Here is a 6,937-nt window from a genome sequence, read left to right as displayed (position 1 = left end):
AGAGAGAGAGAGAGAGAGAGAGAGAGAGAGAGAGAGAGAGAGAGAGAGACAGACACAGACACAGACACAGACAGACAGACAGAGACAGAGAGTTTTAAAACCATTAAAAATTATAGAAAACATCACAGTTTGTTTTACAAAGCAGCATTTCTGCATAAAACAAATCTCAGGAAAAGAAAATCATTGAGCAAACTCATCTAGGAATATAAATGCAAAATATTATTTTGTTGAAAAATAACTAAATGCAGCAATATTTTAAAGTGTTAGCACATTATGACCAAGTAGGGATTATTTCAAGAATGCAAAGATGGTTTGATCTTTAACAATCTAGCAACAGGATGCCTTATATTAATGTGATAATAGATAAAAATCATGTGGTCACCTAAATAGATACTCAAAAAGAACACAATAAATTCTTTGAAAATTCAGACTAAGAAATTCTGAATAAAATAAATAGGACAACAGCTCCTTATCATAATCTATGGTAAACCAACATCTATGATCCTAGTAATTGAAAGAGGGTAGCATTACTTATCACCCAGCCCTAAGTACAAAACTCCCTGCTAACATCACTCTGGAAGTGCAAACAGTAAAGATATACACAGAAGGCAAATTATAAATATTAGTGATGAAAGAACAAATCTTTCGTTATAATTGTCTTCCTCCACGAAACAGAAAAAAAAAAGTACCTGAAATTCCACTACAGTTATTAAGGAAAGCCAAAAATAATACTAGTTTCAAAATTAGCATATAAGACTCTATTTCTCTCTTGGGTAGTGAAAATCTGTGAAAATGGAAAGTGATCCTCTTCACCAAAATATAAATGCCTAAGGGAGAATACTCATAATATAGAGTTTATTTGTGAAGAAAATGGCAAAACTTTACCAAAGAACATAAAAGAAGATGTGAATAAATTGGATCTGAATATAAAGTTTGAATATAGTAGAATCACATATAATTTAATATAATAGTTAAATGCATAGGCTTTGGACTATAGGCATTGGGCAAATTAATCTCCCTGAGCTTGTTTACTCCGTTCTAGAGCTGTCATATGGAATATCTATTTAATAGGATTGATGAGGATATTAAATGAAATAGTGCCCATAAAGCCTTTTGCACCGTCTGCACTCTAGTTAGGATTAATACTGATGGCTATATTTAATTATGATTTCACTCAGGGATCACAAGCATTTTCTGCAAGGGCCTAATATATATGTAATTAGGTCATGGACCAAACTTGGCCTGTGAGCTTTTGTTTGTTTTCATGTTCTAAACAAGTAAAAGAAATTTAATCCTACTAAAAATTAGAGAAATATGTTCTGAAGCAGTTACTAGTTGTGAAAGTTTAAAAAAAGAAGTATTAATGAGGATATGAAGAAATTTTGGTCACTCCCAAATACTGCTGGTGGGCTTCTGGCTGGTGGACTATTTGATGCATCAACAAGCTTAGCATGTGCTTTTATTTTACTCAGAAATTGTGTCTCTACAAATATTACCTAGTGAAATAGCAGAACATGTTCTTACATTTCAATGACTTTTGTGTGTGTGTGAAAGAGCACATTTTATTGGGTAGCAGAGAGCAAATAGTGCAGTGACCACAGACAAAGGCCATCCAGTAGGCACCCTGTATGCCATACTGGTAAAGACATGCCATGTTACTGATGAAAATCAATTGTCTCCCTCAGGGCACCTTCCAAAATCTCATCCTTTCTGGGGGTTGAGAAAAGTCCCAACCACTTGCCTGAAGGCTGCTGTGGCTCACTAGAGATACAGGCCCTTGGTGGTACCTTCGTATTTCTTTAAAAGAATATTTTCTTTAGATTTCTTGAAGTCTTCCTTGGTTACTTTCATTCTACGTTCTTTCAACACCATCAGACTAGCTTCTATGCTGATTGCCTGGATATCAGCACCAGAGAGATCATCCTTTGCTTTATCAGGTCATTGAGGGTTACATCATTGGCCAGCCTTATCCTACTGGTGTGAATCTGAAAGATGCACTTCTTGGTCTTTTCATCGGGTAAGGGGAACTCGATCTTCCTGTCAGTGCTGGGTCCAAAGTTTCTCTTTGGTTTGTGGCCATGATAACTTTCACATCTCTTTTTTTTTTCTTTTTTTTTTTCAGAACCAGGGATTGAACTCAGGTCTTTGCACTTGCCAAGCAAGCACTTATTCTACTGAGCCATCTCCCCAGCCCCAAGCCTCACATCTCCTCTTCAGTCAAATCCATCCAACTGGTTCAACAGTTCCAACATCATTTGCTGAATTTCCCTCTTACCTCCAGAGTATGAATCATATCTTTTGGTCCCGATGGCATCGATTTCATCAATAAATACAATGGATGGCACATGTTCTTCAGTAAATTGAAATAATTCCTGTACAAGTTTGCGCCCATCACCCAGGTACTTTTGAATAAGTTCAGAGCCAACCACTCTCAAGAAAGTGGCTGAAGTTTGGTTTGCTAGTGCTTTGGTTAACAAGGTTTTACCCGTGCCAAGTGGACCACAGAGAATGACTCCCTTAGAGGGTTTTATACACAACTCTTCATAGTATTCTGGATGGGTGAGAAGAAGCTCCATAGATTCCTTAATTTCCTGGACTTGGTTGTCCAACCCACCAATGTAAGCATAGGTTTCCTCGGGGGCCTTTTCCACTTTCATCACTGTGACCAGAGGATCTGTGTCATCCATCAGCACCCCGACCACAGAATGCACCACAGAATGGTTGAGTAGGACTAAGCAGCCTGGTTCCAGCAGATCTCTGTCCACAAGTGAAAGGATGCTGACATAGTGTTCTGAGCCCACAGATGTAGACACAATGGCATGACTGTCATCAATGAACTCTTCCAAGGTTCCTACTGACATTGGAGTCCCTCTCAGATCATCTACCTTTGACCTTTCCTACTCTTGCTTTTCTTCTAATGGTTTCACTTGTTCCTGATTTCTAATAAATTCTTCCTCCATGAGAAGATAGTCTTTAACTCTCTCTAACTTGAGTAGCTCTAAATGGCACTGAGTGTGAGGTGTCACCAGTAGCAGTTTGCTGGCAGCATCTAGTCCTTCTGTTTTCTTCTTCTTTTCCCCACTCTAGTAGGTACAAGAGGTTCATATTCCTTTTTTTAAATATATATTTCTTTTTCTTATCCTTATCATCCTTCTTACCACCTCCAGAACCATGGCCACCACTCTGACTTTGACCCATCTTGCCTCTGCCACTCCAGGCGTCAATGATTACTTTTATGACAAGGACATCAGTAGTGTTAAAAACTCCTTAGTTACTTAACCATAGAGGATTTTTTAAATAAGTTACAGTGTCTCTACAATGAATATTAGGCAAATATTAAAAATAATAATGGGTTTTAAACCACCTTTCCAATTGAAACAGAGTAAATGAGACCAGTGACACAGGAAATCAGTGGAAAAGGTAGGCAAAGGGATTTTGCCTTTAGGAAATATCATCCTGTGGCGATTCTTGGTTTTTCAAATAATGAAGTGGTACTACCTTCAGCATATACAACAGAAGTAAAAAAAATCTAACCACAAAATGAGATATTAATAGTCTTTCTGGAACATATTCACTCATTTTTAGAGCTGCTATTCCTTAAGCACTTTTAATATGGTAATCTGAGTAACGTTTTATGAATTTGTATTGTTTTATTTTCCAGATTTTCTTATTATCTTTAAAACCTTATCAGTCAATTTTAAGCTGGTAAAAGCCTCCTAAAGGGCTAGAGAAATAACTCAGTAGAATAAGTACCTGCCCTGCAAGTGCAAGGTCCTGAGTTCAATGCCCCGTACCACAAAAAAAAAAAAAAAAAAAAAAAAGCTTCCTAAATACATGGAATTCATCATCCTTTTGTGAAAAATAATAAATAATTTTTTCCAATTCTTTACATACAATGTATGCTCAGAACGTTGGGGTTGGGGTTGGATGAGATATCTTTAATATTGGAAAAACTGAAAAGTAAGCAAAACTTATTGTCACTTATTTTAAGACCTACCTATTTTAGTAACTTCATGACTTTTCCATATGTCCTTCTTAAACTATGCAGCTTCCCACACTTAAAATGCCCCCACATTATTCATTCTCTATTACTCAACCATCTGCTCCATGGTCCTCACTGTAGAACACAGGCCATGCCTCTATTGTCTACTGAACTCATGGCTTTGAAGCAAAGTACCAACCTATTTCTCTGAGATAACCAGCACAACCTTTAACTGTCACACACTATGACTTTGACTTACCTGAAACAATGTCTTTGTTCCATAGTTGGATTTGAGGTGACTTGACCACCTTGTTTTATAGGATTAACTGAAATACCTTTAGCTAAATTGTATATGTGGAAGGCTTCAATGCAGAGAAATCTACATTTTGGTATTAGCAGTGAAGCTAATAACATTAAAAGATTTTATATAATTTATATTATAATAGGTTTCTTTATACCTGTATTTTGCCCTGAATTACTATATGAAATTGTGGCTGAAATTTTTCACCTGGCTTATCTGAGAAAATATACACCCACTTTCATCATTTTACTCTTTGGAGACCAAATATTTGTTAGTTTTGTTTTTAATTTTCTTTTCTGAGAGTTTTCACATCCATTTTCTACTGCCTACCTGCTCAAGGTGGCCAACAGGAAAACACAGGTACCTCAACATCTAAGGAGATTATGTTTTTTATTTTTAAAAAATTTTTAACTCACCTATCTAAAGTAGTGAATTTATTAGACAGTAATTACATGGGCACATCTTCTGATTCAAAAGAATAATAACTCAAAATCAGTATCCAAACTGAGGTGGGGGAAATCATTTGTGATGATAGTAAGGTTACCAAAAAAGGAAAGAAAAATAAGAATGTGAAAGAAGCAGACACAAAGGGTAAAACTTCCAGACTTGGGTTATAATTCTTTGCCAAGCAATTTATACATGACCTTCAGGGGACACCTACCTATTTTATGATTTGTTGGCAGGCTGGTGCGTGACATTTTGACTAAAGGACCATGTTAGCTTGAGGAAAAAGGAAAGTATCCTTCAGATAAGGATATAAACAAATACCTGCAACTCAGACCTTTTTGAAAGAGCTGATAAGCTTCCTACTGAAGTATATGAGAGTAACAACCCATAGTTGCTTTAAGAAAGGAAGATATTTTGAACCCATGCATTTGCTCTCGTATTATTTTTTGATTTGTAAAGAAAAGTACAGTGGATATGAATTTATCACTCAATAAAAGGACTGAAAACTGCAGTCACCCCAGAAGAGGACAACTGAGGAAATACGGACATAAAAAAAGTTTTAAAATGTTAGCCTTTTTACAGGCTAACATTTAGAAATATGTAGAAACACCCTTGAAATGTTTAATTAAGAATAAAAGTTAGAAAGTGGGAGAATGATGTTTTCACTCATCTTTACCATAAAGGGCACTCAGAATGCTTGTGCTTTAAAGTACTGCTTAAGAAAAATTAGAATATTTGTCAAAGATTGAAATCTCCAAGGAGAAAGTTATGAAACATCTTGAGAAAATTCAGCCTCCCTAGAACAGCAGGAGTGGATGACATTTAGCAATTAACTCTGAGAAAATAAAGAAATGTGCAGTAGCAAAACGCTGATAGGTTTTCTATAAAACAGAGTAATCTATTTTGGCCTTGAACAGCTGTTAACAGTTCCTTCAAAGTCACTAACTAGTAATCAGCTGAAAATCCCTTTCTAGTGTCTCTGTGCCTTCTATGAAAAAAGGAAACTGAATTGTTTCACATTTTACAGAGATTTATTAGAGGAGAAACACAGATTTTGTTTTAGAGTGTCAAATTTCAATGAAGGGTCTTTGAGCAGTCTTTATAAACACGGCTTTGGATCTTTCTTCTCGAAAGGTAAATGCACTCGGTGCATAATTCTGTCTAGCACATGAGTCTTTCTTTAAATCACCAGGTCCTGCAAGATAACATCCTGGACATTTATGAATGAGATACTCTAATGGGCATCTCAAATTCTCTTGCTAAATATTTTATCTTACATAAGAGGAAATTCATTAAAAGTATGTTAGGCATTCTTTTCTTAGAATAATGTTGGGAGAGTTGATATCAAAATAGAGCTATACTTTAAATGATTTAAATTTGTTTATTGCTCTCTACAAGCCAAAGTCATTATCAACTAGCTGAGGGTTCCATTTAATCATAAATAAATATAGTACAGCAATTACAAACATTGCAAAGGGAAAGCAAGTTTTTGTTAAAGGCCCTCAGAAAGTTTCTGCAATTCTAAGTTAACAAACTCTAAAATTTTTAAAAAGATTTTAGAAAAACCCATTTGAAATAGAAATACATTTTCAGGTTGTACCTTTTTAAATGTTGTTGACTTGGTTTATTATGGATTTTAATAATCAAATGTAAGTTTGGGTCCTGTAAGTATGAATAAAAGTATATATTTGCATGCATAAGTTATGTAAATAAACAATTATTTTCTTCTGTAGTTCAATTACCAACACAATGGAATTGTATTAAAATTGATATTTTTAAAACTAAGTTGTAATTGATATGACATTAGCAGTATGTTTTTGGAAGACCAGAATGAGAAGAAAGTTTTGAACTAATAGTGTTTAGACAAGATATCATGTCTGCATCTTATACTATGAATAACTACTACAAAGACATCAATATGCAATTTATTAATTACTGTAACTGTCCTACTAACCTGTTTTGAAATTGTGTCATTGCTGCTTCTTTCTCAATAAAATTATTTTTCAAAATGAAGATAACACCATGCAACGTGACAACCATTGTCAAATTCATATTACTTTGTTTAATGAAATTTTGAATCATTCTTAATACTTTTTTACTACTTTGTATTTTTTAAAAGATATAAATAGAGGGCTGGGGAGATGGCTCAGTAGAATAAGTGCTTGCCTGGCAAGCACAAGGGCCTGAGTTCAATCCCCAGTTCTGCA

At 35.1% G+C, this 6,937-nt stretch overlaps 1 pseudogene; it reads right to left on the bottom strand.

The window, feature by feature from the left end:
- Positions 1-1,761: 1,761 nt before the first annotated feature.
- LOC101562790 lies at positions 1,762-3,198 on the bottom strand (annotated as a pseudogene).
- Positions 3,199-6,937: the final 3,739 nt, after the last annotated feature.

This window comes from Octodon degus, unplaced genomic scaffold, assembly GCF_000260255.1.
Source record: "Octodon degus isolate 3935 unplaced genomic scaffold, OctDeg1.0 scaffold00013, whole genome shotgun sequence".
NCBI lineage: Eukaryota > Metazoa > Chordata > Mammalia > Rodentia > Octodontidae > Octodon > Octodon degus.
The sequence above is the reverse complement of the archived record's forward strand: the minus strand, read 5'-3'. Positions and strand labels throughout refer to the sequence as shown.